This window comes from Dendropsophus ebraccatus, chromosome 14 (assembly GCF_027789765.1).
Source record: "Dendropsophus ebraccatus isolate aDenEbr1 chromosome 14, aDenEbr1.pat, whole genome shotgun sequence".
NCBI classification, from domain to species: Eukaryota; Metazoa; Chordata; class Amphibia; order Anura; family Hylidae; genus Dendropsophus; species Dendropsophus ebraccatus.
The window spans coordinates 25,066,155-25,079,621 of NC_091467.1; the positions used below are offsets into that span (position 1 = coordinate 25,066,155).

Here is a 13,467-nt window from a genome sequence, read left to right on the forward strand (position 1 = left end):
TAGACCCCCTGTGTGCTGCCTCCAGTTGTATATAGACTCCCTGTGTGCTGCCCCCAGTTGTATATATGTCCCCTGTGTGCTGTCCCAGTTGTATATATATTTATGCTATACACACAGACACATTTATGTATACACACTTATGTATACGCACACATATTTATGTACAGTATATACACACACTTATGTATACGCACACATATTTATGTACAGTATATACACACACTTATGTATACGCACACATATTTATGTACAGTATATACACACACTTATGTATACGCACACATATTTATGTACAGTATATATACAAGCACACACTTATGTATACACACACAGACACAAAACACCTACCTCTCAGCTAGGTGTGTGGAGCTTGCACTTCCTCTCCTCTCCATCCTAGGACTGTCATGGAGGGGGTCTGCTGATGATGTAGAGATGAGCAGCTTACAGGAGAGGCCCAGGACACAAAACACAGGCCGATACTTCCTGGTTACCATGTGTGGTCTCTGCAGGCTGCCATTCCTCACCTCCTCCTCTCTGGCCCGACAGCTCAGCAGCATCAAAAGTCTGGAGGATGTACAGCAGGGGATGTGAGTAACGCTGCACATTCCTCCATGCTGGCGTCCTGGACCAGGTCAGAGCCGCCCCTCCCTTACTTCTCCTATGTACAGCAGCAGCTGAGGACTCACAGGCCTGTAAATCTCCTGGCAGGGGGCTTATCTAATCAGCTCCCGGATGCTGCTTCCAGGTTTGGCCTGGCGCCCCTTGTCATTTGGCGCCCTAGGCCATTGCCTAGCCCTGCCTACTCCTTGTCCCGGCCCGGGCTTATGGTAAATTTAATCCGCCACTGCTTATGGAGCCTTGGTTCTGCTACACAGCATTGGATTTTGCACTGTAGTTGTGAAAATCGAACACGGCTACCATGTCACTAGTTCTCCTGTTCTTGTGTGTTTTGTAGATCTCATCAATCATCACAGAAAAAGCTGGTATTGTCCTACAAATCAACACTGCTAAATTGGCTCTTGATAACTTTAACAAAAAGTAAGTAAAAGTAATAAAGAGTAAGCAATGCCACAACTGTCCAAAACTGGGCAGCTTACAAAATAACACAGGTAGAAGTGAAGCACGGTTCGGCACAATCACTGTCACTTGAAAATCTTTTGGATTAGGCTGGGTTCACACTGCGTTTTTGCAATCCGTTTTTTTCATCCGTTTTTTGAAAAAAAAAAACGGATGAAAAACGGATGCAGTTGTGTGCATCCGTTTTGATCTGTTTTTCCATTGACTTTCATTATAAAAAAAAGGGATCAAAACTGATCCGTTTTTTTTGACAGACACAAAAACGTTGCTTTTTTTGTCTGTTAAAAAAAATGGATCCGTTAAAAAAAAAGTTATTGAAAAGATAACTAGAACAAGTTAGGACAATCACTCTCTTTACTGCTTTCCTCGTCTTACTGCAAAAGATGGATTTCATATCAGGTCTATGGACCCCATCCGTCGCACCCCATCTACAGACAACCCAACGTACCATCACTAGAGTTCCACCATTTCTAATTTTCCAGACATACAGTACACAGCAATTGAGGGTACAATGAAAGTAGAAGTCATGTCTGAGCCCTGAAATATAAAAAGATATAAATATTATCAATGGCACATGTATGTGTGTGGTTGGGGGGGGGGGGGCTGCTGGGGGTCCCCACTATGTATTTTGCACAATGACATATATAGGCTTCATATGCAGATTTAGTTAGTCATGAAACAAAATGCTCTGAAACATTTACATCCCCTCATACATTGACAGCTATAGGGAACCATAACAGTGACAGAAAATTAGGACTGAATGTTTTGAGTCCTGGTCATCTTCCTGACCAATAGGACAGGGGGTACTAAAATCAATGACCATAGTTCATGACTCTATTACAGGGGCGATGGAGAGGAGCAAATGGAGTTGGTAGCGAGCCGGGGTCGGAGCTGCGCGGGGGGGGGGCCGCCCGGGTGTGCCCTGGCAGCCCATAGAAGATAGCAGCGGTCTGCCACCACTACTCCTATTACAAGGAGCAACTGCAGCAGATTATTAATAGGCCAATTGTTGGCATTTCAGACTGTTGAAAGACAACGAACAGCCAACATCGTGCATGTCGGCTGATCGTTGTCTTTTATTACTAATGGTCTGTATCTGCCGAATACGGCCGATAATCGCTTTATGTAATAGGGCCTTAAGATTCCTAGAAGCTATGACTAGGTATACTCTAGGTACAGCAGATGCCAAGCAAGCCAATGCTACTCCACAGGCACTAACCACCAGGAAGCGTCCCTTTATACTAATGTTCAGATGGTATAAAAAAAATAAAAAATAAATAAAAATCCTTCCTACTCATATGTTGAAGAAAATGTGGCAAGTGACTACCTTGGTGGAGTTACCCATTAGGGATAACTGTGTTCTCTCTATTCTCATAATTTACCAATAATTAACTCAACGAATGCCCATGCTTTATTGGTATTTCTATTGACTGTAGTAGGCCATATTACACAAGGTCCATAATAGTAAAAAAATTTTTATCTCTGAGTTCTTTTTGTGTCAAGGAACGATTTCATCTGACACAATCCGATCACTCTCGAAATAATTTTGGCCCATAGGTAAGGTGAACTGGTCAAAGCTCTTCTAGATGACAAACTGGTCTTGCTAGATGACATTTAACAAAAGGCATTCACTCAACTGCACCTTGTCCTTGCAAACATATAACCCCTTTGCTAAATAAAATCCGCCTCGCAAATTTCACGTTACATAGTCCTCTTAGCCTAGTCACCTTCTGATCATCAAACCCCTTGTATACTTATGCTTCACTAGTCTACCTAGACAACCTTTTCTAACCATTACCTGGTTTCTCTTAGCTGTTATTTCTGTTACCATTCATGCCCACTCAATCTGCATCTGAAAATTTCAATAAAAATTTAAGGTGAAAAGTGGTCACAGCAATCAGTTGTAAATAGAGATGAGCGAACCTCGAGCATGCTCGAGTCAATCTGAACCTGAACTTGGATAAAGCCCTAAGGCTATGTGGAAATCATGGATATAGTCATTGGCTGTATCCATGTTTTCCAGACAACTTTAGAGCTTTATCCAACTTCAGCAGCCACCGCTAATTAAATGCCAAACATTCGGGTTCGGATCGACTCGAACCCGAACCCGGTTCGCTCATCTCTAGTTGTAAACTGTGGGGAAACTCAGGGCAAAGTAGGTTCGGCAAAGTTCTCCAAACCTGGACGCTTAGCGTTTGACTCCTGGTGGCTGGAGAAGTTGGATGCCATACCATGTCTTTCAGGACTCCCAAGGCAGCATCCAACTTTTCAAATGCCAAATGCAGAACACTCAGGTTCAGAGAACGTTGCCGAACCCAATCTGATCAGCAAGTCCGCTCAACAATAATGATGACCATTGGATTTTATGCGCTGTCTGTACGGTGCATACATCACATGACTTGAATAATGCTATTGTCCTTGTTTCGGCTATATAGGTATGAGATGGAGCATAATAGGAGAAGTAATATTGAGGCTGACGTGAAAGCTCTACGCAGCATCTGGGAGGGGTGCAAAGAAGAGACAGGTAAACTGGAATCTGAGGTTGAAATCCTTGAACAGGAGCTGTTGACGATGAGGAGGGATAGTGAGCAGGTGATGTATAAACGAAGCAGCTAAAACAAGACTTCCATACATTGTATTCCTAGGGCCTTTATACATGGAAATAGCAGCTGCGGATAGCAATTGTGATCTTGAAAACTACCAGGCAACACCTAAACTTGATAAAAAGGTGCCGCCTGCAATTATTGGTGGACTGGACTGCAAGAGCTAGCATGTAATGGTCCTTTTACACGGAGTGATAATTCGCCCAATCGATTGTTTAACGATTTCAAAGTAACTATTTTGTTTTTTATGCCGATCAGCTTTTAGACGGAAAGATATATTGTTTGGAAAATCTTTATTATGACCACTTTAAGATCGCTTAAGGCCATTTCACACACTTGGATGAATCTTTGAAAGGCTGTTTAGATAAAGCGATCTGGCAATTATCAGCGAACGACCGACGATGATTTGAGAACATATAGAAAGACCAAGATGAACGATTTCTCACTGGTCGCCTGATCGTTAGCTGTGTTTACATAAGCCGATTATCGATCAAATGCAATCATTATGACCAAAGTTTGAACGATAATCACTCCGTGTGAAAGAACCACAAGAGCTCTATAAAGATGTCACTTAGTTTGGGCAACTCCAGACTGAGGGACTACCCTCAGTATCAAGAGTAAGGGTATGTTCCCACTATGGAATATGTAATTCTCAAGCTAAATCCGCTATCCGCTAAAAGAATTGTCATGTCAATTCTAGAGACGATAAATTGAGGTTTAGAATATAATTGAGTAATTGGGACAGGCGGAACTTCAAGCGGAGTCCTTAGTGGGAACATACCCTAATAGCTATGTAATTTGTAGCTTGGTAATAAGCTATAGCTTAAAGGAAAACTCCCAGCACAACTGATACACTGTGGCAAGCCTAGTACAAGGCCAGAGAGGCAGTGCCCCTTCAGGCTCCACATTTGGCATGACACAATGGGAGGGATGTATCAAGACCAGCATATCCGTACATCAGTCTTAGGGTACTATTACCCGGAACAATAATCGGCCCTATTCGGCCGATTATTGCTCCGTGTAACAATGATCATCGGCTGATCGTTGATATAGGCTTGAACCTATAATTGTCAGGCGCTGACCGCGCAGCGCTGCGTGTAGTATCGGTGTGCGGCCGGTGACTAATGATATACATTACCTATCCAGGCTGCAGGGCTCCTCTTGCGGTCTTCTTTTCCCCGGGTCCCGCATGCTCCAGCTTTAGAGCCTCCTGTCTGCGCTGACAGGCCGCTCAGCCAATCACTTGCCAGGACCGCCGCGGCCAGTGATTGGCTAAGCAGCCTGTCAACTGAGACAGGTCGCTCTGAAGCTGGAGCACGCGGGACCTGGGAAGAAGACGACCGCAAGAGGAACCCTTCAGCCTGGACAGGTCATGTATAAAGTTTAAGCAAGGGCTGCAAGAACATCAGTAACAATGTCCCTGCAGCCTTTGCTAAACGATAATCGGGCTGTGTAATAGGCCCAGTAAACGAGCGCCGAGGACAAGGAGACTTGTGGTACCTTTCATAAAGCCATCTGTGTTTCCAAAATAAAGTCATGAATCAAAGAGGCTTTCTCTAGCTCCTGAACTGCTAGAAGCTGGAATGCCTACTTGCTCCCCTGCCCATCTCTTCCTCTGTCAGTCAGCTGGAAGCTACCATAAGTCCCAAGCAGGGTCAGGTAGAGAAGGGAGAGTGGAGGGGCTTCACTCAATGATGTTTCTGCTATGAATATAGCAATCTACAAAGATGTCCAGATCTGACTTTCTCTTTAAAGACCTTACTTAATTTGACATGATTGAGAAATGTATTTTTACATGATGTATGTATGTTACATGATGGATATCGTATATTATAATCGTTATCGTTTTTAACCAGTGAAACCATTATTATTAAAGGAGATCAACTCTTTGACCATACAGCTCGGCCCCAGAGTCAGCGTGGAGGTAGAAGCAGCAAATTCCAAAGATATAACCAAAGCCTTGTCTGAAATTCGGGAACACTATGAAAATCTGATTGAGAATAACCAGAGAGAAGCCGAAAATCTGTTCATACACACGGTACATGGACATTATTGCATTTAGATTTAAAGGGGAATGGGTGTGTGCAATTGTGAATGGCTTTGGGTGCACATCCATAGTGCCACCTGTAGCGATGTGTCTGCGGCTAAAGATAGCACTACAGATGTGTAAATGAGGTTTACGACAGGCTAATAAATATCCCTGTATGTTCAGTTTATTTACAATTTAAAAAATTAGGCAATTGTGAAAATAGGAGAGACATCCTACTGTTATGTGTATACAGCATCTGTGCTGACCTATGTTTCTCCATTATAGATGTGCAAACCTAGCGAAAGTTCAGGTTTGCACCAACCAGAATGATTGGCATTCAAATCCCTCCCAGGATTCAAATGCTGATCATTTGGGTTCGTGTTTTTGTGAACCCAAACTTTTGACAGGTATGCTCATCTGTAGTCTCCATGGTTGTGTATTCAAGAGAATGATGGCTAACCTCAGGGAGATCAACCAAAACCCAGCAGAGACACCTTCACAGGTTTCTCAAGGTCAGTGAATCTAGGAACATTGCCCAGGCCGGTGTGCAAATCGGTAATGTATTCACCGGGCCACTGCGGGTTAAGGAGGATGGTGCTTTACATAACATGAAAATTCTGCTGCGAGCATGTAAACCCATACAAAATGACAGTATCGGGAATCGCAGGGGATTTTACCGAGGAACTCACAGGGTGAAATATACTGCAATCCGGTACTTGTGAACCCAACCCATTTTCTCAAACTAGGATTTGTTGATCTACAAGCTCAGGTCCCATTGACTTCAAAGTCCCGAATGTAGTCAGCTAGTAGTGTGGTTTTCCAGCCCTAAGGAGACTTGGAAAACATGGATAAAGTCATATCCTATAGGCTGTATCCATGTCTTCCTGACAGCCCTAGAGCAGCATCCAACTTCTTGAGACTCCAGAAGCCAAATGCCAGCGTTTGGGTTCGGATATACGGTATGTTGTCCGCTCATCACTATCAAATAGTGATAATATATCGGTCCATATCTGAATGTTCAGGTGTTTGTGTTTAAACACAGAAAATCACCCTTTAGGGTTCAAATTAAACCACATGTTCAGAAGGTTACCCAAATGTTGTCACTTGACAGGCCGGATCAACACCAAGTGGCCATGTACAGTATGAGCAAAAACTATAGACAGAAATAAAACTAAATATCTCACATAAGAGTTAATACCAGGAAGACAGATCTAAAAGACAGGTCAGACAGGCTACGACAACACCTGGAGGTCAACATCAGGCCCAAAAAGCAGGCAAAGGCAGGGTCAAAACACAAGCTGGAAATCAGAATACCAGGAAAGCTTGGTACAGAATAAGAAAGTACTAGTGAGGCTCAGAGTCCGATCATGAGCACCTGTGCCCAGCAGGCCATAATTTAATACACAGGCTGGGGAGAAATGGAATGCTAACACCAGATGTGGTCGACCCAGCACTACTGCCCCGTGATTGGTTACTAGAGAGGATCGAACATTGTGAATTTTCAGGTTCGTTCGAACTCAAACCATCGGCATTTGACTCCCGGTGCCTTCCCGTTCCCTAGGCTGTATCCCTGTTTTCCAGGCGGTACTCGGGCTGTCTCCAACTTCCTCACGGAACGGTAAGGCAGTGGGAGTTAAATGCCGAAGGTTCGGGTTTGAACGAACCTGAAAATTCCCGATGTTCAATCACCTCTATTGCTTACTCATCAATGTGCAGATCTATAGCCAGTGCAACTGGAGCATGCTCGAGTTCAATCATTCAGCATTTGAATCCCGCTGTCTATGCCTATGGCTATGGCTGTATCCCAGTTTTCCAGGTGGTCCTCAGGCTGTATCCACCCTCTCCACGGATCGGGCAGACAGCGGGAATCAGAAGCCGATAGTTCAGGTTCATACGAACCCGAACCTCGGCCGGTTCGCTCATCCCTACTGACAACCTGGTGGAGCATCCACAGGCTCAAAAAAGGAAGCAGTGCTGAGCTGGGGAGTGAGAATGGTATAGGCATGGGATAGGACATTTTCATTATAATTTATGTATGGATCATTTATATACTAACATAAGTTGATCACATTGCCACCTCATTTGTCTCTTAAGATATAAACTGAATAAAGGAATATATTGAATTCTTTTAATCTTTCCTCATAACTACTAAGATCTTCTGCGCCTGATTTCATCATGGTTGCTCATATGTGCACTTTTTCCATTTGTAACAAAAGAAAAAAAATGTTTTTACAAGATGGAACTTTGGAAATATTATGGAAGTAAAATGGAGATGTGGTTATCGTTTTTTTTTTTTTTAACCTGATATTGTATCTATAGGCTAAAAAGCTCAAGCATGTGGTTGTCGCTGGCTCTGAGGAGGACCAGTCTGTTCAGTCTACGATAACCAGCTTAAAGTCCTCCATACAAACCATGGAAATCAAATTGCAAAATGAACAGAACATGGTATGTAGATTTTTTTTTAGCTTACAGGTTAGTATAAAAATTCAGGGGTGGTTTGGTGATATAGAAAACTCTTCAGATGGTCAGAAGCAGATGATATCCACTAAAAGGAATTCCCATGTATAGGCCAAAACAATGTCACAATGATCACTGATATAGATGGGAAGTTTGCTATAATATTTAATATTCTTTTTAAATTTCCTTAGTTTATTAACATTGTAGTATATGTTCTGAAGAAGACACATGATCTACCATAAAATGTGTTGCTCAGCAAATAAAGGAGACTTAAAGAGAACCCGTCATCAAGACAATGCTACTGTATGTAATCTATCACCATCATGTTATAGAGCAGAAAAAACTGAGCAGATTCATATATATCTCTGTAAAAAAAAGTTTTAGTATAGCTTGTAACATGTTGATTGAAATCTCAGCCCATTCTGTGATATGGAGTCCAGTGGGCGGTGTCACTCAATGGACTGGACTCTTTAGCATGAAAACCTCAGAGATTTCAATCAATAAATGACAAGTTATACTGAATAATTTCCCATAAAGATATATATCAATCTTCTCAGCTCCTTCTTCTCTATAACATGATTGCATGAAGTATTTTCATAAGGTTCCCTTTAAAAAGATCACCCTGATGATTGATGTTAGTGCCCAGAATCTCCAAAACTGGTGGGATGATTCAAGCAGGGAGGCTGGCTTCAAATGGGATGCTGTACTAGAGACTACCCACAGTGATGATATGGGTCCCTGATGTTCAAATGGTAGACCGAATACACTAAACGAGACATGGGGCAGGCATTTTCTTAGGAACTACACAATTCTGGGGGCAATGGCAGGGCTGGAGAGTAATGTGTGTTATGGGGCACATGGATTCTCTGTGTCTGCGTAGCACAGCTCTCCAGGCTCTCTATTTACCTTCATGTGGTGCCATACTATGAAGAAATTCTTTCATAAAAGCAATGCAATATATTATACTGTATATACTAATTCTGTATATACCTTTGTATGAATTTAATATGGAGACACAGCAGGACACCCTAGAAATCTATAGGCAACATATGATAGCCCCGTACAACTTGAAGTTTCTATGAAGCCATAATATGGCTCCTTTTGTATATATGGTTCCTGTTGCAGATATCAAGCCTTCAAGACACCCTAGCAGAGAAAAAAGCTCACTATTTGGCAGATCTATCTCAGAGACAGAACATTATTAACATTGTTGAAGACGCACTACGGCACATTCGATATCGGGCGCAAGACCTCAATGAGACAAATAAACACCTGAGCAAGCACAAGATACATCTTGAACTAGCCGCTTACCAACAACTTCTGGATGAAAAACAAGTGATACCGTAGGTGGCCTTATACTTTTCTAATTATATTTCTATATTGATTTGCAGCATTAAGAGGCAACGCGGACCCTCTGCTGCCACCCTTGGTAGTGTTAGGAACTGCAGGGCTGCTCATGCCCTGGGCCCAGCACAATGATACATCTCTAGTGCTCTATGCACTGCATACTGAGCCTCCCCTAATGTCTATACCAATCCATAGGAGACTCAGATCAGTGGTCAGTGACCCCTGTCTTATAGGAACATAACAAGTTAGATTTACTTTAAATAATAATGCAAAACCTTAACTTAGAAAAGCTGGTTAGTTGCATTTTTTCTTACATCTTTATTTATTATTTCATTTTCAGCACGACCAACCTCAATCCTCCATCAACTAAGGATAATGGTAAGTAGAGGAAATGGTTTGCCTTGAAAGCAGTAATACAATTGTGCTCAAAAGTTTACATACCCGGCTTTCTTGTCCTTTTTTCGGAGAATATGAAGGATAACACAAAAACTTTTTTCCCACTCATGGTTAGTAGTTGGGAGAAGCCATTTATTGTCAAACTACTGTGTTTTCTCTTTTTAAATCATAATGACAAAAAAAAAACATTTAAATGACCCTGATCAAAAGTTTACATGCCCCAGTTCTTAATACGATGTATTGTCCCCTCTAACATCAGTACCAGCTTGAAATCTTTTATGGTAGTTGTAGATGGGGCTCTTTATTTTCTCAGTTGGTAAAGCTGCCCATTCTTTTTGGAAAAAGCTTCCAGTTCCTGTAAATTCCTGGGCTGTCTTTCATGAACTGTGCGCTTGAGATCTCCCCAGAGTGGCTAAATGATATTGAGGTCAGGAGACTCAATGGCCACTCTAGAACCTTCACTTTGTTCTGCTGTAGCCAATGACAGGTCAACTTGGTCTTATGTTTTGAATCGCTGTCATGTTGGAATGTCCAAGTACACCCCATGCGCAGATTCCAGGCAGATGAGTGCAAATTTGCCTCCAGTATTTGCTCATAACATGCTGCATTCACCTTTTCTTCAACAAGTTCCCTGTGCCTTTGTAGCTCACACATTTCCAAAACATCAGTGATCCACTTCCGGGCTTTACAGTAGGAATGGTGTTCCTTTCCAAATATAACATTTATGGTTTTGGCCAAAAAGTTTGATTTTGATCTCATCACTCCAAATGACCTTGTTCCAGGAGTTTTGAGTCTTGTCTCTGTGCTGTTTGGCTTATTCTAGGTGACATATTTTGTGGCATTTGTGCATTAATGACTTTCTTCTGCCCACGCGACCATGCAGCCAATTTTTCTTTTAGTGCCTCCTTATTGTGCATCTTGAAACAGCCACACAGCTAGATTTCCGAGAGTCCTGTATTTCAGCTGATGTCATTTGTGGGTTTTTCTTTGCATTCTGAAACAATTATCCAGGCAGTTGTGGCCGAAATTTTTGTTAATTTATGTCAACTTCTGTGCATGTTATCAGGCCAAAATCAAGAGGGTATGTGAACTTTCGATCAGGGTCATTTAGATGTTTTTGAGGAAAACACCACCAAACTCCAACAACCGGGATCCAGGCGCAGGTCAGACTAATGGTGACCAGATGAATAATGTAAAACTCTAAAAGTTTATTAAAAATACCCAACGTACCGGTTCCTTTTTCAAGAGTCATATAACATGTTATATGACTCTTGAAAAAGGAACCGGTATGGTTCCGAAACGCGTTGGGTCTTTTTAATAAACTTTTAGAGTTTTACATTATTCATCTGGTCACCATTAGTCTGGCCTGCGCCTGGCTCCCCGTTGTTGGAGTTTGGTGGTGTTTTCCTCATTCCCTGGAGTTCGGGAGTGGCTGCGTTTCCCAGGTTTTTACTTTTCATGCTATTCCGAGAGTTGTTCCTCCTGTTCAGCACAACTCTATCAGGTGAGGGTTACCATATTCTATCCCTTCACCCCTTTTAGTCCAGCTGATTCACGCCATGGAGCGCTGTCCCTTGTTTTTCTTTTCATTTAGATGTTTTTGGTGTCACGATCGACCTGTCATTGGCTGCAAAGTGAAGGTTCTGGAGTGGCAACCTGAGTCTCCTGACCTCAACTTCATTGAAGCACTCTGGGGTGATCTCAAGAGTGCAGTTCATGCTAGACAGCCCAGGAATTCACAGGAACCGGAGGCTTTTAGCCAAGAACAATGGACAGCTTTACCATTTAAGAAAATAAAAAGCCACATCCATAACTACAACTTCAAGCTGTCATTGATGTTAGAGGGGGCAATACACGATATTAACAACTGGGGAACATGAGTAGATTTTTTTTTTGTTATCATTCGTATTTTCTAAAAAAAAAGGACAAAAAAGCCAAAATTCTGCCGGGGGTATGTAAACTTTGAGCACAACAGTATAGTAGCTATACAGCTGATGCTAACTGGTGGTTACTGATATTCAATAGGGAGAAGATTAACTCTAGTATCTGGACTGCTCACCATTATCCATAGACAGTCTTCTTGTAACTATCCCCAACCTTTGGCTCTCTAGCTGTTCCAAAACTGTAGCTGGGAGTTTTTGTTGCTTTCCAACAGGTGAAAAGCATAGATTGGGGATCTCTTATATATATATATATATATATATATATATATATATATATATATATATATATATATATATTTGGATATAATTGTTGTTTTTTTCTTATCAATTAATGTACCGGAGTGCCACCCTGGGCTCTCAGAGGCCCGCTCCGGCAGCTGCACGACGCAAGGGCATGCCATGATGCTAGGCTCCAGAGCCGTCTACCTGGTAACTGGGGATGCCACTGGTTGGTGTCACCGGCTGAGGGCTGTGCTGCATTCAGGGAGGTTTGACTGTCAGGGCTTCCTGACAGTCAATTCCCATAGGCAGCAGGCATTCTGATGGAGGCTCAGGGGTCTGGTCCAATCACATTCTGGACCTGGTCCCTGACTTCTATAAAGTGTGATAGTCTTATTCCACCATGCTCAGCGTACCCCTGTTGCTTTATTCCTATATTGTTATACCTGCTTTTTCCTGACCTTGGCTCTTTTTTCCTTGACTATTCTATTTCGTTTCTGCTTTTCTATCTTATTATTGAATATACCTGTCATCAAAGAAAACTTTTGATATGTCAGAGAGACATATCAAAAGTTTTTATTGGAAAGGGTCTGAACACCGATCAAGAGAACGAGCAGGGAGACAATGTATTGCCGCATGCTCCTCTTCCCGCTCTGTGTCTGAGACCTAGACAGACCCATAGACTTGCATTGGATGTCGGTCTGGGTCACATGACACAGAACTGCATGTGTACTTTTCCCGGGTTGTTCTCCGGATCGATCGTGGTCTTAACCACTCTGGATGTTTTATAAATGTTTCCGTTTTCTATACATTTTATTACTTTTTCGTGAAAAAGCAATAGATATATTTGTTGGCATTACAGATTGTAATGATAATAATTTTGAGTTTTTTCTTTTTAGTTCAAACAGACAAAAAGGTTGAAGATCATCCAGAATGCCAGAACGCTAAACCTCTTCCAGATCATCCAAAAGGCCAGAACATTGAACTTCTTTCAGATCATCCAGAAGGCCAGAACACTGAACCTCTTTCAGATCATCCAGAAGGCCAGAACATTGAACTTCTTTCAGATCATCCAGAAGGCCAGAACATTGAACCTCTTCTAGTTCATCCAGAAGGTCAAAACATTGAACCTCTTCCAGATCATCCAGAAGTCCAGAACACTGAACTTTTTCCAGATCATCCAGAAGGCCAGAACACTGAACCTCTTCCAGATCATCCAGAAGGCCAGAACACTGAACCTCTTCCAGATCATCCAGAAGGCCAGAACACTGAACCTCTTCCAGATCATCCAGAAGGCCAGAACACTGAACCTCTTCCAGATCATCCAGAAGGCCAGAACACTGAACCTCTTCCAGATCATCCAGAAGGCCAGAACACTGAACCTCTTCCAGATCAT

At 42.3% G+C, this 13,467-nt stretch overlaps 1 long non-coding RNA gene across 1 annotated transcript; it reads left to right on the forward strand.

Moving 5' to 3' along the window:
- Nucleotides 1–9,423: 9,423 nt before the first annotated feature.
- Nucleotides 9,424–13,050, forward strand: LOC138771953 (uncharacterized). Its single transcript, XR_011359688.1, has 3 exons — nt 9,424–9,509; nt 9,854–9,891; nt 12,971–13,050. It is a non-coding gene; the product is annotated as an uncharacterized lncRNA (long non-coding RNA).
- The last annotated feature ends 417 nt before the right edge of the window (nt 13,051–13,467 follow it).